Source organism: Archocentrus centrarchus, chromosome 5 (genome assembly GCF_007364275.1).
Source record: "Archocentrus centrarchus isolate MPI-CPG fArcCen1 chromosome 5, fArcCen1, whole genome shotgun sequence".
NCBI classification, from domain to species: Eukaryota; Metazoa; Chordata; class Actinopteri; order Cichliformes; family Cichlidae; genus Archocentrus; species Archocentrus centrarchus.
The window spans coordinates 33101733-33121198 of NC_044350.1; positions in this window are offsets into that span (position 1 = coordinate 33101733).

A 19466-nucleotide genomic window follows, 5' to 3' on the forward strand; every position below is an offset into this window, starting at 1 on the left:
AGAGCAAAAATTACAGTGTTTTCATGTCTACCCTCAAGAGACGATCCTGATTATGTCCCTAAACTGTTATAAAAAAAGCACCATACAACCCTGTTACATTTCAAAAAACAGCAGCATTGAGCGGCTGCTGCTGCTGCTGCAGTGTGGAATATTAATGAAAACCACTGTTTTCACTGCTGGGTGAGGCAGCTGTACACACTTCCAAAATCCATGATTCCACAATCTCGGACAGTGAGATCACGACATGATTCCAAAATCATGGAGTCCCAAAAAAGGTTAAAAAGATTAGCAGGCAAGTCAAAAATATAAGAGTATACATCATAAATATTATGTGTGATATTGCTGTTATTTAAAAAGAGTGAAAAATCTATAAAGCTACATCATCTAAAATCTAAAACAACATGAAACAATGTTGTGAAGGTGTAAGCTGAACATTTACTTTGGTTTTCTAATCATTTCCTGGATTATACATAGACAAAGATTCCTGTCTATGAATGTAACAGTAACCAGAAATTCTACTTTTTTGGTTAATGTTCTTACGTAATATTATAATAAGTAATTTGCCCTTGTGCAGTTTTTTCTGGGACCAATTGTGTGATCATATTCTCCCAAATGTGCCCTTGCACCATCTGATGTGCTAACGGCAGCTTAAATACTGTCTTTATGTCAAATATCAAAAGAACGGGTCTCTGTGTACTTGCACGAGGATCAAATGTTCTTGCTTTTGTTCTGTTTAGCAAGAGTTTCAGTAAATGCAGGGTGGAGTGGTTTCCTTTTAATGAGGTGATTTTTTTTTCTTCAAAGAGCAAAGCGTTTCCTTCAGCTTCCCCCTGCTTGACCTGACAAATAGTTCCATGAAACATGACTCAGTTATGAAAACACAGAATTTGAAGTCCATGGGAGACACCATGTAGATTTCTTTTAAGTATTCAGTAAACAGGGCAGCACGGTGGTGCAGTTAGTGGGGTTTGGTGAATGCACATGAGTGTTGGCCCTGTGACAGACTGGTGACCTGTGCAGGGTGCCTCTCGCCCTATGACAGCTGGGATAGGCTCCGGCCATAATGCGATTGTTTCCTTACAACAAAAGCAACACAAGTAAACAAAGCAGCTTCACTCATCCTGAATTAATTATATTACTGAAAGTGGGAACGGTGAGGGTTATTACCTCTGCTGCCTTTTCACTAAACTAATAATGTCCATCTAGATGTAGCACACACTCAGAGAAAGCTACCCTCCAATACACACAGTCACGCACAGAAACATCGCCTCCATCCTACACTGGATTCCAGAATTACAGAAATAGAACTAGTGGAGAAGTTATTCTTTATTTGTGGGTCTGCAGATGTTACTCACACAACACACATCTTCAGCTGTGTGTGCAAACAGCACTTCTTGCTGTCAGTATTTCTCAGGGTCAGAGCAGCTGTGTACAGTGACCTCCAACCTCTCTGTGTAAATCATAACATCTCTCAGCCACTGTACTGCGAGAACCTGCATGCGCACACATTTATAGCTGACCCTATTCATTATATATGACCCACAAGCTGCACATTTACACACAGTAGCACACAGTCACACACATATTGTACAGTCCAACTCAGAAATCTAAGTTTGGCAAACTTTCTTTTCTGTCTTTCTTTTTCTTTTTGTTTTTTACATTTCTTTATTTCATACAACAATCATACTACTATAAACTTCATATCTTATTTTTTGCATCTGACTGAGGAGAAGTCATTGGAAAACTTGCAAAGATTACAAACTGAACTAACTTTTCCTTGCATTGCTCTAACACTATCCTTCCATCAGGAAGCCTACCATCAGTTAGTGTTTATGTAGATAAGCAGGCATCCGTTACATGCTAATACAGTAAAAGTCGCCTAAGTCAAATCGGATCTTCGTTCTAGTCGGATGGCTTCTGCAGGTCCCGACTGTTCCTAATGTTAATTCCAATAAAAATCATTTCCTGAGTCGGATCATACAAGTCGGATTTTACCTACCACAGATGAAAAATCTGGTCCCATTGTAATACATTTCCAATTAAATGTGATCGCATAGGTCGTATGAGTTTAGCACTAAAGCCCTCCTCAGCTCCCATCACGCCCACTTCCAGTATCTACGTAAACTCCATGCATCGACTCGTTCATGCACAACTACACACACTAAACGCCTGGAGGTCACTTGAGTGTCTGTACAAGTCACGTGACATCTGGATTGGCCGCACTGGGCAAATCAGTTCATTTCACCAGAGACCATCACAGCAAGCGCAGGAGGCGAGCGTAAGCTACAAACTCGCACTTAAGAGCAAAAATATGAGAAAAAAATTATAAAATTTGTGGAAGCAAATCCAGGGATGAAGCAGAAAGCATTGCAGTGAAATTCAATATTAGACCCCAAACTGTCTGATATTTTGAAGAATTGGATTTAATCCGACTTACACATAAGACGGATTTTTTACAAGTTGGATGAAATTCATGGGCCATTTTAATTCGAGTTAGGCGATGTTTACTGTAAGGATCGTTTTCTCCTCCTTTTTCAGCCAGTCTCATCCTTCGACCTTTTCTGTTTATCTATCGGACTTTTCTGACTTCTCATTACATTCTTTGTTCCAAGCAGTCTTTCTGCCTTCTTTTTGTCCCCCAGCTGAATATGTCACCACTCTAAGCTTCCCACTGCCGTCTTCTTCCAAAGACAAGCTCTCCATTCACTGTTCTAATTACTGTTCATTCTCAGTGACTCTGCCCCACACGCTACGCTGCTCGATGGGAGATCTTTCTGTTAAATAATGGATGAGAACTAGTGACCTGTGAGTGTGTGTATATGGGTGTGTTTGTGTGTGTGTCGGGGGGGTGGGGTGGGGTGCACGTTCAATTCAATTTTATTCAATTTTATTTATATAGCACCAAATCACAACAACAGTCGCCTCAGGTGTCCTTATACTGTAAGGGAGAGGCTGTCAACTGGATGACCCCCCCCATGAGCAAGCACTTGGCAACAGTAGGAAGGAAAAACTCCCTTTTAACAGGAAAAAACCTCGAGCAGAACCAGGCTCAGGGAGGGGCAGTCATCTGCTGTGACTGTTTGGGGGTGAGGAAGGGAGTGCAAAAGACACTGAGTGGAAAAGAAACAAAGAGATGCTTTCGGCATAATTATGGCTCATTGTCATCCAGCTGTTTGCCCTCGGACCTCTTCATCTGAGCCAGGAGCCTATCTCTGCAGTTAGGGATCTCAACTTTATCCCTCTGTAGTTACAACAGGTGTGCACACCTTCTTTGTTCTTGAAAATCAGTACCAGCAGAATTCCTCTGCATTCCTCAGACATCCTCTAACTCTCCGAGATTGTGTTAAATAGTCTGGTTAAACAGTCTGGTTAAAAAGTCTACTGCCCACTCTCACAGATATTTCCACACCTCTGCAGGTGTTATGGTACCTGGGTGTAGGACTCAGAGCTTTGTATCTTCCTGATTGTTTTCTTATATTTATATTCCCAGGTTTTGGTTTCTTATCTAGTTCTGTTCATGGTTTTGGTTTATTCCCAGAGTCCCTGTATATTCCTGCCTCTCTTATGATTCTGGTTTAGTCTTTGTCTTTGTGGTCGGTCTTTTATCCTTTTGTGTCCCTGTTAGCTGTGATGCCTCAGTGTTTAGTCCTGTGGTCTTGCTATCTTGTTTAGGTTTCACTCTGTATTTAGTATTTCTATTCTCAGGCCCTGTTCGTTTTACCAGGGTTCTCTTCTTGGTTAGTTTGTTTGTGGTTAATCCTTGTTTCACTTATCAAGCTTCCTCTGTGTTTCCTGTGCCTTCTTGTCAAGTGCTCGTCTGTTAGTGAGTCCATGTTTAGTTACTTCCTGTTTTATTTTGGTAGTTCATCTCGCTGTGCTGTGTTTAGTTTTGCTTCCCTTGTGTTGTTTCCCTGATGAGTTTCAGCATCCCAATGTGTTTCCCTCTGCCCCAATTATCTGCTCTGTTTCCCTTTGTCTTGATCATCTTATTGATGATCTACATGTTCGGTTTGGCAAAGATTTGACTCTGGCTGCCCTTCCTGATGTAACCCTTCTCATTTACCTGAGCTTGGGACTGGCACTAGGAGCACACTGGTTTGTGCCCCTACAGTGGCTGGTTTAATCAAACTCCAAGACCATAAACCCATGATTTTAATTCTACAATAACAGAACTCAAAGAATAATCAGAGAAGCAAGCAATAATAAAACAGCCTAACAATAGTAATCAAAATTAGAGCACTAGAACAATAGTGAAATGCAAACTAAAAGGGGAAAAAACAAAACAAAACAAAAAACAGCAATAACTAGAAAACTCCCAAAATAACCCAATAAAATCTATCATCTATCATGATGGGGCAGGAGCCTATCCCAGCTGTGAGTGGGGAAGAGGCGGGTTACACCTTGGATAGGTCACCAGCCTTTAACAGGGATAACACAGACAACCATTCACACCTACAGCCAATTTAGAAACACCAGTAAATCTAACATGAATGTTTTTGGACTGTGGGAGGAGGCTGGAGTGCCCTGAACACATCAGAGAAACACTGAACGCAGGCAAATGTGAGGTGAAAACTTCATTAGCATGGTCATTAAATATGGATAAAGTCATTCCACAGATCAAAATAGAGCGATGAGCTGAGGCTATAAACTGTATTGGAGATGGACGAGAGGCAAATGGGTGTGTGTGTGTGTGTGTGTGTGTGTGTGTGTGTGTGTGTGTGTGTGTGTGTGTGTGTGTGTGTGTGTGTTGGGGTGCTTTTGCAACAAATCTCTTGAGAACTTGCATGGTTAGATTTACATTATATCCTCTTCTGCCTAGATTCAAAGTCCCAGAAAAGATTTGTGCAAGTCAATATTTGTGTGGATGCCACAGCAGCTGCAAACTGGGTTTGTAATATTTGCTTTCATTTTCCTTTTTCTTGATTATGTTTTCCACTTTAACTGTGATTGCAGCTTTTTGCATCTCCCGCTGCAGCCTCAGATGTGTGAGCTTGTGCACCAAAGGGCATATAATGGCATTACTATATGCTGTGTGAGACACGTACACCCCCCCCCCCTCCCCCCCCCACACACACACACACATCCAAAGCTGTCTAAAAGCTCACGAAGAGGTGACTTTAGTCTGACTGTTCTGTCTGGCTCTGGAAGGACATACTGTCACAATGATACACATATGTATACACACACTGTCTCTTAGTGTGTCTTGGTAAGCAGGACAGGGTCAACCTGAATGACAATGACAAAAACACATGTCCTTATGGACCTGTCCTTTCTCTAATTTTTAAATTTATTGCATTTAATACATAAATGTTAGGAAACCAGAGAGGAAGACTGAAAGTCAAGTTGGCATGATTTATTTATTTGGTGCAAAGTAAATAACATCTATTACAATTAATGTAATCTCGGTTTTTTGAGTCTGATATATTTCATTAAATAAGTCATTAAATTCATTACATTCATGGACCACAGCACGGGAAGTGTAGATATGGAATAGAATGTGATAAATCACTGTTAAGTCAGCAGGGGAACAGAAATTACTGAAATTTAACAAAATAAGAAGAAACAAAGAACAGCTCACAAACCCTCTATACTGAGCTGCCACGACTGGAAAAAGATGACTGCAACTGTCCCAGAGACAGTTTAAAAAAGGTGTTTATTTTCTGCGTTTTGTCATAAATTCATATGTTAATATATTCTTTGAGAATAATTTAAATGTTCTAAATAAGATGTTAAAAAAGGTCTAAAATGCATGTTTGTAAAATAAGGTTTGGTTGAAAGTGTTTGATGCAGAATGTAATGGTCACATGACCAGAGTTTAGGCGAGGGCACTACCATGTGGGTTAAAGCTAGCATGGATGCAGAGGAAAGACTTACAGCCACAAATGTACCTTATTCAGCATGTGGTCCTAGAGATACACACGGTTATGATTTTTGTGTGTATTTCATGTAACCTTTACGTGGACAATATAAGACCATTTTCAACTTCTTCAATTTTGGGATGTTTGTATTGTTTTAGCTTCAGACTGTTTGCAGACACTAACATGAGAGAGGTCTGAGATGTTAACCTTTATGACTTTTCTTTAGTTTCTGAAGAGAGAAAAAGAAAATGGCTGAAAATTCAGTTAGGAGCAGTGTATGTCCTGGAATATGAAAAGAGGAAAATGCTTGCTAGTGCAGAGTGTGGCTAGAGAACACACTGGAGAAGAAGCTCACAGACTCAAAGACAGAAATCACCTCTATTGCCCCTTGATCTTTGGGCGGTGATGACTGCAACAGCACCAACAGCTTTATGAAAGCTGGAAGGAGCACTGGAAGGAGCACGTTAGATCAACACGTTCCAAACTTAAAGAAGAGTGCCCTGATCAAGACATGATGGATGCTGTTGAAGGGCTGGAGACACAGGAGAGAGATGTGTATGAAAATATAAGATCTGAGTCAGCACCTTCCACAGATATTAGAAGAAAAATTGATTCCTGCACAGCAGTAACAGCGGACTTGATGAAGATAATGAAAGTATATATGAGTGAAGTGGGGCAATAAGAGTTTGATGCAAAGGCAGAAAATGCGAGACTTCATATGGAGCTTGACAGAGAGTATGCTCAGTCGATATTTGGGACTCCAATTCTGCTGTTCGTAGCTGCCACTCAAGCTGTTTTTCAGGGCGGCAAAGCATCAATGCTAAAAGAACAGAGTGTGCTGCACAGCTAGCTGCAAAGCAGGCTGAAATAGAGATGGAGGAGGTTATTGCTGCACAAAGGCGAGAGCTTAAAAGACTGGAAAATCAGCAAGCTCTTCAAGTAATAGCTGCAAAGTTCAAGGCTTACTCTGAAGCAGACTCACGTGAAGCCTGTGGAGAAGGTAAAATGCCACACAGTGAGGTAATCAGTGGTCCTCCATTAGCTCATAAAGAAATCAAAACAGAGCAAATATGGAAGAACAATAACAAGCAAACAATACTAACAACAAACATTGTTAATACAAGCCCTGCACGACACAATGGTTCTTACTAGACTTCCTGCACCTGAGCCATCAGTCTTCAGGTCAAGAGGCAAGGAAGCCTTCCTTAATCCCGCCCCGAGAACACCATCTACCAATACTGGGTCAAGTTGGAAAAGAAGAGGGTTTTGTGGTAGTTAGGAGTGTCTTAACCAAGTCCTTTCACAGAGTTCTGGAAGATTAGATGATGCTTCCTTGAGAAAATTTTTCTATGAAGCTACGGTACCAGTCAAAAGTTTGGACACACAAACTTTTGACTGGTACTGTATGTCAACTGTATGTCAATGACCTCAAACACCTAGATCCACTTACCCCAAACCATTTACTCACCATGAAGGTAGCATTGATAAAAAAAATAAATGTCTAAAATGTATGATTGTAAAATAAGGTTTGGCTAAAAGTGCTGCAAACCTCCATGTTGACACCAAATGTAAGTTTAGGCGAGGGCTCTACCTTGGCATTGTGGGTCGAAGCGAGCACGCAGAGGAAAGACATACAGCCATAAAAATGATATTATTCTGCATGTGATCCAAGAGATCCACACGGTAATGATTTTTGTGTATATTGCATGTAGAGTAATGTTGTTTACGTGCCTTTACTTGGACAACATGAGGAATATGAGGACACCTTCAGTAACTTCTTTAATGTTGGCATGTTTCTGTTGTGCTACCTTGAGAATGTTTGTGGACACTAACATGAGAGAGGTCTAAGAGATTTACTTTGTAAACTACTCTTTAGTTTTCAAGGTGTCTGAAGAGAGAGAGAGAGATAAAACTGTAATCTTTCCAAGTTTTGATTCTCTCATATTCCTACTTTTAGACAGTTTTTGTACTCATCATGCCCTAATTTATATGCTTTTGTGAAAATGTATTGAATAGGTTTACCACCATGTGTTCTTCTATAAGTGCTCGATAAACAAACTTTCCTCTTTGTGTCCGTTCTTTTCCCTCTTATCCCTTTAGCATCTCCTCTTCCTGTCTGACCTCTTGTCAGCCAGCTCTGTCCTCAGCTGGGTTGTCAGCCCTAATGAAAATCCTTTACATTTTATTGACCAGGATTAATGAGGCACACTACCAATTATTAATCTCTTTTGTCCCGTCTCTCTCCCCTCACAGCAGATGACCCCCCCTCCCTGAGCCTGGTTCTGCTGGAGGTTTCTTCCTGTTAAAGGGAGTTTCTCCTTCCCGCTGTCACCAAGTGCTGCTCATAGGGGGTTGTTCTGACTGTTGGGTTTTCTCTGTAATTATTGTAGGGTCTTTACCGTATAGTACAAAGCGCCTTGAGGTGACTGTTTGTTGTGATTTGGCGCTATATAAATAAAATTGAATTGAACTGAATTATCACTGATAGCTGCTTTGTTATTTGTTCTGTTCTTGGTTTTTCATGCAAGCACACTGAAGGCTTCTTCCCACCTTAAGCTTTCCATTCAAGCAAGCAATGCTGGGAGGTTCAGAACTGATTGAATTGTGTGTAGAATTGCCATCAGGTTGTACACCTAATACACCTATTTAACCTTTCCTTTTTAAGGCTTCTATCAAAAATTCTTTATAGTTAGCCTCTCGGTCACCCATGGCCATGGGTCACTATGCAAAAGGTCCTGAACCATCAGTAGTAATTTGGTTCACTAACACTTGGGAAAAGACTCACTCACTCACACAGGAATCAGGTAGCCAACCCTGTGATTAATGGAGACCTACTGCTTCAAAAAGGCTTTTAGGAAGATTTTTGGGAGACATTTTTTGGGAGACATTGTGTGTTGTTTGAACTGCATATATTTTTGTGATGCTTTTATAATCATAAATTGTACTCCACTGCTTTGGCTGAAAAACTGGGATTACAAAGGTACAGTAAACACACCTTAAATCGTATTGAAATGGTAATGTGTAAATCGGATAAATCCGACTTACACATTCTTCAAAATTCTTCCAAATATCAGACAGTTTGGGGTCTAATATTGAATGTTGCTGCAATGGCTTTCTGCTTCATCCCTGGATACGCTTCCACAAATTTAATAATCTCATATTTCTGTGCGTAAGTGTGAGTCTGTAGCTTATGCTTGCCATGATTGTCTCCAGTGAAATGAACTGTTTCGCCAGGTGCAGCCAATCCAGTCATGAACGAGTCGATGCATGGAGTTTACATAGATCGTACATATTGGAAGCGGGCGTGAAGGGGGCTGAGGAGGGCTTTAGCGCTAAACTCATACGACTTATGCGATCATATTTAATTGGAAATGTATTACAATGGGACCAGATTTTTTTATCCGAGGTAGGTGAAAATCTGACTTGTATGATCCGACGTTTTTATGCTGACCATGGCAACCATCTACTTTTCTAAACCATGTGCAACAACTAGACTAGATGGAGGTCCATCCTCACTCTAAGGATGGACCTCTATCATTCCAGAAATACTCTGACTTTCAGGTCTAAACTGTACTTTGTCCATGCCTTTGGTTTATGCAAAACTTATGAGTAAATGGCAAGTATTTACTTCTTAACATGCCAAAATAAGATAGATGAGCAGAATGGCTTCAAACTTTAAATTTATTTTACTGAACAAGCCAACAAAATAAGTTTGTCATTGGATTTGTTTAAAATTATTGTAATATATACTCTAAAAATAAACCATTGATCAACCTTATTTTACAACTTGTGTCTTGACCCATCATAGGGTTTTAGTGACAAACAAAATGAGTCGTTGCAGAACTCTTCTGAGTTCTGCAATGATAGAGCTTTAGCTACAGCTTAGTAGCCCCTGGCTGCATGTTCATGTCTGGCCATACACACTGCACACGTCTCCTGAAAAATAACATTTTGTAAAAAAAAAAATCAGCCCTGAGCTGCTTTGGTTATTCAATCAGGCTGGCTGACATACTGTTGTAGCTTTGGGCCGGAGGGGGCTGAGAGATGAAAGCAACTTGGAAAGGAAAAAAGACTCAGCATTATTTAAACAGAGAGTGGATGACGAGACACTAAAATTAAGAGGGGAGTTTATTGGCAACAACAAAAGCAGGTAGAAAATTAGATGGTATTCACTGTATTGCTAATGGGTTTGTCAAACAACAGTTTCCATTAGACTACATATTGTAAAGTGTGACTATTCTGTGTGGTTTTTTTTTTTTTTTTAATTAACAGTTTCTGGGCCCTCAGACCCTAAATGACAATCAATTATTTTTGCTGAGTTCTCCAACACAGAAACAGCTTTATGCCCTGTATCCACCATTGGCAATGGATGTGCATGCCTATTCTACATGCACACTGGTTTACACATAAATTTGTCTTTCTAACACACAAATACACACACCAGCTTAGCCTTTGTGGGAAAATAAGGATTTGGCAGCTTGCAAAAGAGTTCGTGGGAGGAACATCGACACGAAACCCGCAAGGCCATATGAGTGTGTGTTGATGAGAATTGATGAGAAGTGTCAGGTCACTGTTAGAGGTCTTCCTCCAACCTGCCTGTTACACTTTGAGTTTGGCATGGACATAAAAACACATGCACATTGTCTGACAGAACCTTGGCTGGCAGTATAGGCATTAAACAGTCACAAGGCACTGGGCCAGGTGGCACCAACCTTTGCAGTCTTCAGACTGCCTGGATGATGTCTGCACTACAACAACAACAAGACTCAGGGACAAGAGGAAAAGAAGGAAAAAAGGGACAGATGGAAAGCTCAAACTGCTCTACTGGGTAGTGCTGATGAGAGTTTGTGTGTGTGTGAGAGAGAATGAGAGAGAGAGAGTCGGGTTTGTGCAAGTACATCGATATAAATGACTACATCTCTGCCACCTGGGGCCTACATGTATGGGCAACATGTCCAGGTTTTACAAGGAAGAACACTGGACACCAGAGACAGTAAAAATTCCAATCCCCAAACTTTATTATAAGATGAGAGGTTATTTACTGGAAGTCCTTGTGGCAAAGAAATGAAGCAGGAGGCAAAAATCCCAAAACAGGCAAGAGGTCACAGAGAAGGAACATAATGAGGAAACACAAGAGAAAACCCAGCAAAGAAAACACATAGAACACTTGGAATGACAGTCTGGCAGGGACCAAAGGGAAGCAAGGGAGTATATACAGTATACAAGTGGGTGATTGATTAGATAATTGAGGTCAGGTTATAGCAGCTGGGAAGGGGTAGGTAATGACAGAGGAAGAAAATTAAAGAAATGCTGTGTTTGTGGTTGAGTGACTCATTCGCTCAACCAATACAATATGTTTGTCATATACAAGACTCAGTGGGGAACAAGAGCAGACCATTGTTAAAGTATTTTGGACACTACACTCGTACTTACTGTAGACCTGATGCTGCTGCATAATTATGCACCAGGTCTTCACATCTCTCATTTTGCTAAAAGAAACAGCAACACCACATTTTAGGTTGTAGAAACCACAGTGTTGTTGGTTTTAGGTAAATAGATATTGCCATCGACATGTGTATCTCCACAAATTCACCAAATTTGTATTTACAAACTGATTTCAGTTCTTCCCACAATTTCTACAATTATTGAAGAGCTCGTGGTGGAACAGTTAAGCTTTTATCGTGAAATGGAAAGAAAGAAGCTGCTTAAGCCAAAACAATCTGGATGCCAACCAATACACCAAACATAAATGGTAACATGTTACAGAGATCTTTAGATAACGGCAAAGTAGTAGCAACAGTACTTCTGATACTGTGATATCAGCAAAAGGTGACTGAATAGGGATGTCAAAGGGTCCTCCCCAAGCATTAGTAAAACCCATTTAGGTTTTATTAACAAACAAACAAACAAACAAACAAAACTCCCTAACGTGTAATATAAAAGCTACAATTTGTTTATCTAAATAATGACTGCTGGAACAAAGCTGTTATTATTTATTTATTTGTATTATTTTGGACTACAAATCTTCATTTCTGGATATATTATCATATATAATTCATTAATTCATATTAACTGGTACATATCCATGCTACAACATTGTTTAGTCTGTGATTTTAGTTGTTATGAGGTGATTGCTAGGCAACATGATGACTTCATAATATATCATGCATAATTGATGTTTTGTGGTTATAAATTAGATGTTACCGTCACGAAATGAAAATGCTAAGATAATTTTATAAAGATTTATAAGTGTGTAATTGCACAAATGGGTAATTATAGCCTGTTGTTAGGTAGCTACCAGGCAACATGATGATATCACAATTTGTGATACAGATAAGGAGGTTCAGAAGTATCAGCTGTACACGTGTGTCAAATTTGTTTGCTTAATTCCGAATCATGTAAGAGGAGTTTGCAGACAGAGTTTGTGAATTACAGTAAAATTATCAATGTACTGTTTTTTTGTTTTTCATTTACTTTAAAGGTGGTGTTTTGCTTTTTTATTACCATCAAGGTTTTTCAAAAGAGCACACACAGTAAAACCCGTTCTTATCAAAAGCTTACTCTTATACTTTAATTCTACAAAAAAGTGTAGTTTAACTAATGCATTTGTGCACGTGGGCACTGCAACAAACACAGTCACAGGCAGTTTGGTCACGCTGGTATCTGAAGGGTTGGAAGGTAACTGTAATCAAGACAAACCACAAACATGAATTTTTGAGCGTATGTGTGTGCTTATAAAATATCATCTGTATCTGTATATTGGACTGGACTGAGGGCTGGACTCTTTCCAGGGCACCTTTGCACAGTCTGCAACTTGGGTCACATCATCTGCAGTAGACTATGGATCTGGTGCTTAGGGCCTGTTCTTGCACTGCCATGATCAGAGCCTCTGTGATGTCCTTAAAGCCTTTTCATGCCATTGGTAGGACTTTTTATTTCAGCCACTTCTTCTATCTGTTGATGGTACATGCCATCTACAGTGAGGACTTCATCATTTGACTGGATAAATGTGGTCGAATGGCTGCAAAGAGAGGGACTGTGATCTGCACAGAAGGGGTGGAGCAGATCTACAGGACAGCTGTATCCCACGGGCCAACGGGAACCATGATTAAGATGCACAAAGGTCAGCCACAGCCGAATCCTCCAGAAGGTAACATAGGTGCTGAAAAGTCAACTGACTGGCAGGAATAAGAGCCAAGCCATAGACAGATGCTTATTTATATGGCTAAGTAGCCATATTGCACTCATATATTCCCTATTCTCATCTAAATAGGTGGGCACCTATAAGCTCCATGAAGTCCTGAGAAGACTTCAGCTCACCTCCCTTGCTTCAATATTTCATGTTAGATCCATTTTCTTTTCAACACGCACTGTTATAGGAGCCAGCATAATCTGAAACCCGTTGTGTGTTTCATTCTCTGGCTCTGACATTCCTAGCACCCTATGAGCCTCAACGCTTGACACCCACACAGAGCATACACACAATTAACCTCCTACTCATTCATATTTGGTGTAACATTAATCCTTTTGGCACACCTACACCACACTCGTTAAAGGGTCACATAATATCACATTTGGGTTCAGTGCCCGGACTGAGAAGGCTTTGAAGGATTACAAAAGGGAACTAGAATGTAACATAATCAAATATGATGTGACAGCAGGCATGAGTTTTAATCACTGGGTGAATACACAGTAGAATATATGATATTAGAACAATAACAGTGTTGTTTATGTACTCCAGTTCATTAGAAATGACCTGACACAACAGCCTGTACCCCAAGAACTGCAAATCAATCAGACTAGAAAAATGAGATTCATATTTTAAACTTTGGCAGTTTCTGTATTTTCAATATGTGAATAACGTTGAAAGCCACCAATGATTTGTTCTACGATTCATTGTGACAGTCAGCTTCGATCACCTCTGTAGAAGCTTCTTAAAAATGACAGATGACCATTGGTGGACAAACATAAATGCAAACGGTTCTATCCTAAAACACTAATTTGGCAGTTTACAGTTCACCAGTACACTCTTGTTCTTTTGTGCATTAAAAATTAAAGTAATGTCCATATCTTTACTCCTGGAAAGCTGTAAACTGCCCCACCATTTTCCTCCTCCCTGCACACAAACTGAAATCAGCTGATTGAAGTGCTAAATTGCAGGAAGAGAAAAGCATGTTTATCCACCCATCATGCACATAACTGAAGAATTTTTACAATACAAGTAACAACATCGTTGTGACCATAACGTGATCACTGAATTTAGTAAAGTAATGCATTACATTACAGAGTTACTGAAATCTTTTTTTGATAACAGTGATGCTTTCCTACGGCTGTCAGCTCCATCTTCAACATCCTTTACCCAATACATCCTCTATCTCTCCAAATCATCTCAGACTTTTTTCTCCAAACTGCTCAACCTGAGCTGTCCGTCTGATAGACTCAGTTCTAATCCTGTTCCTCCTGGTCACTCTCAACAAAAATCATTGCATCTTCAGCTCTGCCACCTCCAGCTCCACATCAGTGCCACCATCTCCAAATCATACATCATAGCAGATTTCACCTCCATCTTGTAAAACTTGCTTGGACTCTCTTCTTCATCTCTCTTGTGTACTGTCTGCTGCTTTTGATGGGGGATGCCAGGAATGTGAACTCATTCACCTTCATTCCCTCACCTGTCTCAAACTCACACACACCCACCATTGTAATTGCACTTTTCACAATCAGAAATCGAAAGTGGAGTCACTGAGCGGCTTTCTGTTCTTGCAAGCACTTGATTCACAAAGAGGATGTTCTCCAGAGTATGTTCTCCTTCTGCACAAGGGATCAGCTGCACCTAAGACTCTTTAGTAGTCACAGATACACTCCAAGACCTCAGCGGAAAATTCTATAATGCATGTTTTATGTTGTGGAAGAGGCAGCCCGTGGATGCTATTGTTCTTCAAAAATTATGTGAATTATTGTTGTAGTAGATCCACCATCAGTTTATAGTTTATCAAAATGACAGCAGCCTTCATATTTTGCAGTGAATTTTCAAGTGATGGAAAATCTTCAGTTATTGCAACACTTCTAATTAAATCAAGGATCTGAAGTTAAACATAATAGTCCAATAATTCTTTGTACTTCCCACTGAAGTGTTCTGCACTTAGAATAAAACTAAATTATAAGCTGTTAAATGAAATAAGTGCTCACAACAACACTTCTCAATAATACAGTTTATTAATTAAACTGAAAATTTATTTGAATACATGCATAAATAAACTTTTAATGTGTTATAAATTAGGTAATATGCATTCATTCAAATTAAGTAGGGACAGTGGCGTGGTGGTTAGCACCCCTCCCTCACAGCAAGAAGGTTCTGGTCAAGGTCAAGGTCCACCTTGGCCCGGGCCTTTCTGTGTGGAGTGTGCATGTTCTCCCTGTGTCTGCGTGGGTTTTCTCCAGGTACTCTGGTTTCCTCCCACAGGCCAAAGACATGCAGTTTAGTGGGGTTAGGTCACCAGCCTGCAACAGACTGATGACCTGTCCAGGGTGTACCCTGCCTCTCGCCCTATGACAGCTGGATTAGGCTCCAGCAACCCTGAACAGAATAAGCAGAAGAAAATGAATGGATGGACAAATTAAGTGAAAGTATTATTTGCATTTGTATGCCTAACAACACATCGGCGTGAACATTACCAGAGATCTCTCCTGGATTCTCCACACAGACACTGTGATCAGAAAGGCTTGTCAGCACTTATACTTTCTAAGAGGGCTTAGAAAGTTTAGTATGAATGCCAGTATCTCCTCAACCTACAGGAGCATGACTGAGAGCCTGCTGATGGGCTGCATGACAGTTTGGTATGGGAGCTGCTCTGCCAACAGCCAGAAATCACTAAAGAGAGTGGTAGAGGCAGCAGAGAGCATCACTGGCAATAGCCTCCCTGCTATGAAGGACCTCTACCTCCAGTTGTGCCTGCATAAGGTCCATCAAGGATCACAGCCATCAGCACACCAACTACTGTCCTTGTTGCCATCAGTATTGCTGCACAGACCACCAGATTAAAGAATAGGTTTTTTTGTCAAGCCATTAGCCTCCTCAACTGCAACACCGGACACCTGACTGCTTCTACAACTGTCAGATTTCTCACACCGCACACCCCCCACCCCAGTATACATGTGTAAATACAAGAATGTTTATTTATTTATTTATTACTTTTTTCACTTATTTCTCTCTTTTTAATTTTGGCTAAGATCATACTGCTTTAGTTTTTCATCTTGGGAAACTTCCAGCTGCTGAGTAACTTGTTTTTCCATCTCATCAAACTCATTGTTTATAATGTTGTAATGCGATGTAATGTTCACCCCTGTGTTAACTTACACATGACCAATAAAACTAAAAACTAAAAAAAATATAAAACAAACCAGATATGAGACAAACTGTATCTCTGGAAAAATCTTGTAAAAGTTGTGATTTTCTTGTCTGAATAGAACTGGGATTTCTCTGAAAGAATTTATAAGAAAGAATTTGTCCTTGTCAGACACAAACATAGATAACACACGCCAATGACACACAAAAGACACACAAATGCCTGGAAACCTTACATGGCCTTGCAATATCCAAGCAGGTTTCAGGGTGTTTCTGTGAAAGCTGTTATGATCTGTCTTTCTTTTCCAGCACTTCTGGCAGGAACACCTGCCATACTACATTCAGGCCTATCCAGAGGGTACACACATAAAGTAAACACTAATGGAGACACAGTACACACATTTCTTTTCAGACATGGTCACAATACCAATGTGAGGCTGAGTCACTCTGTTACCTTGAACATAGCTGTTTGCTGTTTCAAAGAGTTTGAGAAGGGAGGTGTTCAGTGTTGTAGACAAGCGAGCCTGTTGAAGGATGTTGCAAGAACAAACAATTGCGAGATTTTAATTGTAACTGCATTTGGAAAAAAATTGCTGCTTTACTGCTGTTATTTGTTGGTTGTAGTTACTTCAGGAAAGTAACTACAACCAACAAGGCTTGTCTACAGTAACAATTGAGGGGATCAGTCATAGAATCAACACCAGCAAATGGCTCATTCAAAATTAATTTACATCCCCTTTTCAAAAACAGATTGGTGTTAGTAACTGTTCTCATTAAGAAAGAATGTAATTATTCTAAGCGTCTGGAAACTGGGGACACTGTTAGCTGGAGTGTTGAAACTAAAATTTGCTTCAATTCTTGTGCCACCTGTGCAACAAGTCCATTTGAGAAATTTCCTCACTAGTGGAGGGCCTGTAAAATCACAGAGTGGGGTCAGTGGATGCTAAAGTGCAGAGTGCGCAGAGGTCGGCAACTTTCTGCAGAGTCAAACGCTACAGACATCCAACCTTCACGTGACCTTCAGATCAGCTCAAGAACAGTGTGTAGAGATCTTCATGGATGAGTTTCCATGGTCGAGCAGCTGCATCCAAGCCTTCCATCACCAAGTTCAATGCAAAGCGTCAGATGCGGTGGTGTAAAGCACGCCGCCACTGGACTCTAGAGCAGTGGAGACGTGTTCTCTGGAGGGATGAATCACACTTCTCCATCTGCCAATCTGATGGAAGAGTCTGGGTTTGGCGGTTGCCAGGGGAAAGGTACCTGTCTGCCTGCATTGTGCCAAGTGTAAAGTTTGGTGGAGGGGGGGGTTATGGTGTGGGGGTGTTTTTCAGGAGTTGGGCTCGGCCCCTTAGTTCCAGTGAAAGGAACTCTTAATGCTTCAGCATACCAAGACATTTTGGAGAGTTTGATGTTCCCAACTCTGAGGGAACAGTTTGGGGATGGCCCCTTCCTGTTCCAACATGACTGCACACCAGTGCACAAAGCAGCTCCATAAAGACATGGATGAGCCAGTTTGGTGTGGAACAACTGGACTGGCCTGCACAGAGTCCTGACCTCAGCCTGATAGAATACCTTTGGGATGGATAAGAGCGGAGACTGTGAGCCAGGCCTTCTCTCCAACATCAGTGTCTGACCTCACAAATGTGCTTCTGGAAGAATGGTCAGAAATTCCCATAAACACTCCTAAATCTGTGGAAAGCCTTCCTACAAGAGTTGAAGGTGTTATAGCTGCAAAGGGTGGGCCCACATCATATTAGACCCTCTGGATTAAGAATAGATGTTACTCATGTTCATATGTGTGAAGGCAGATGAGTGAATACTTTTGGTAAAGTAGTGATTTGTTTAATGAGTACATTGAAGGACAAAGATAATTCCAAGATATCCTCAGTGTTTATGCCAAAGTACTGCTATTCACAGTATCTAGTTAGACATTATATTTCTAAGATTTTTAGGGCCAAGTAAACAGTTCTGTTTGGATTTAGAAGAAAATGACAGGACATCCAGGCCTTTGTGTTTTTAAGACATGCCTGCAGTTTAACTTTGTGTCATCTGGCTTCATAGATAAATATAACTGGGTTTCATCTGCATAGCAATGAAAATATATTCCATATCTTCTAATAATATTGTCTAAGGGAAGGCATTGGTCCCAACATAGAACCTGATGACTCACTTTTCAGTGTGAAGAAGACACAAATTGGAATTTATCAAATAGATACAATTTAAGCCAGTGTAGGGCAGTTCCTTTGATAGCAATGGTGTATTCCAGTTTATTAAAATGCTGTAATCAGCTGTGTGAATGGTGCTGCACTGAGGTTTAGCGGGACAAGCATGGACATTGTCAGAGGCCATAACATCATTTGTGACTCTCATAGGTGCTGTTTCTGTGTTATGACGAACTCGAAATCCGGACAGAAACTCTTAGAAGAATGGTCAGAAATTCCCATAAACATTCCTAAACCTGTGGAAAGCCTTCCTACAAGAGTTGAAGCTGTTATAGCAGCAAAGGGTGGGCCCACATCATATTAAACCCTATGGCTTAAGAATGGGATGTCACTCAAGTTCATATGAAGGCAGATGAGCAAAAGTATTTGGTCATCTGCTTTTGCAAGTATATGAACAAATATTTTATAGTCTGTTTTCAAATGGATCCAGGTCTGGACTGAGAGGAATCTACTTTAGCAAACAAATTCTGGTGCAAATGCCAACCTCTTCACATTCTTTGCAATTATATACAAATTGGTATTTTAAAGCATGAAGCCAATGCATAATTTTCCTACATTTCTAAACATCGAAATAACGCTGCTTCCTTCATACTTCATATCGTCTCCAGTTTTATGTGTGATCATGTTCTGTGCCCAAAATGAAAAACCTAACACCCATTCTATTACGTTAAAACACAATTTAACTCCTTTCTACTTTAGCTAATTGCAGAGTAATAACTGCTGACAAATATGAAAGGCTGTCCCTACTGCTGTGTGCGTGTGTGTTCATTAGATTTTAGACCTGGTGCCACAGCACACTGCAGTTCAGAGAGAAAACATAACAAATTTAAGCAACAACAGGAGGCCTGTCAGTAATTGTGTGTTTATGTTTTATATGAAAGCTCAGTGTGATGCAAATGTGTGGGGATACATGCATCTGTGTAAATGAAACATGCTGTGTCAGACAGAAAATAACTATTTTTACTGTGTGTGTGTGTGTGTGTGTGTGTGTGTGTGTGTGTGTGTGTGTGTGTGTGTGTGTGTGTGTGTGTGTGTGTGTGT